Source organism: Galeopterus variegatus, unplaced genomic scaffold (assembly GCF_000696425.1).
Source record: "Galeopterus variegatus unplaced genomic scaffold, G_variegatus-3.0.2 Scaffold25609, whole genome shotgun sequence".
NCBI classification, from domain to species: domain Eukaryota; kingdom Metazoa; phylum Chordata; class Mammalia; order Dermoptera; family Cynocephalidae; genus Galeopterus; species Galeopterus variegatus.
The window spans coordinates 4,449-5,318 of NW_007751720.1; the positions used below are offsets into that span (position 1 = coordinate 4,449).

The following is an 870-nucleotide window of genomic DNA, read 5'->3' on the forward strand; positions in this document are numbered from 1 at the left end:
CACTTGGGAAGTGTGGCGGCGCTCCTGCCGAGGGTTCGGATCCCACATACAGACCGGCCGCTCACTGGCTGAGCGAGGTGCGGGTGCAACACCGAGGGCTGCGATCCCGTAGCTGGTCCCGGTCCGGTACGGGCACGACACTGAGGGTTGCGATCCGTTGCTGGTCACGAAAAAAGACAAAAAGGAAAAAAAAAAATTTGAAGGCATATTTTCCTTATGAGGTTATCAAGTACCAGTATCTTCAGAAGTTCATAAGCTGTTACATCATACATCCCAGTAATACACAATTTATTATCATAAACTCTACAGACTCGAATTTTCAATCTTTCACAGCACGTTAACAAAATTATTAGGAAAACTGGGCTGTCGTGATCAAAGATGTTACAGAGTGCACACAGTTTTGATGGGGAGAGACAGGGTCAAGGAGCAGGTTTCTTTAGGAAATAATTCTACCGAAAATTAACATGGAGTACAAGTAATTTAAACTGTTCAAAACATTAAATGCATGGCTGTGACTCCAAATTGCCATTCAGTATGCTTTATATTATAGGACATAAAAACTGCCTCCCCCCCATCTATGGAATGTTAACCTGACACCCAGGACAGTCAAAACTTCCCATAAATCAATATCCCACTATTTTCTGGTTGTGCCAGAAAATAAACAACCAAGGCTGGCCGGTTAGCTCAGTTGGTTAGAGCGTGGTGCTGATAACACCAAGGTCCAGGGTTCGATCCCTGTGCTGGTCAGCCACAAAAATAAGAGTGAAAAATAAACCACCACCAAATGATTTCACCTCTTTTAAAAAAAGCATTTACGGGCCGGCCCAGTGGCGCACTGGATAGTGCGCCGCTTAGGAGGCGCGGCAGCGC

General features: G+C 45.5%; 1 non-coding gene across 1 annotated transcript; it reads left to right on the forward strand.

Annotated features, from left to right (window-relative positions):
• The first annotated feature begins 673 nt into the window (after positions 1-673).
• Positions 674-747, forward strand: TRNAI-GAU. Its single transcript has one exon. It is a non-coding gene; the product is annotated as a tRNA-Ile (tRNA).
• Positions 748-870: the final 123 nt, after the last annotated feature.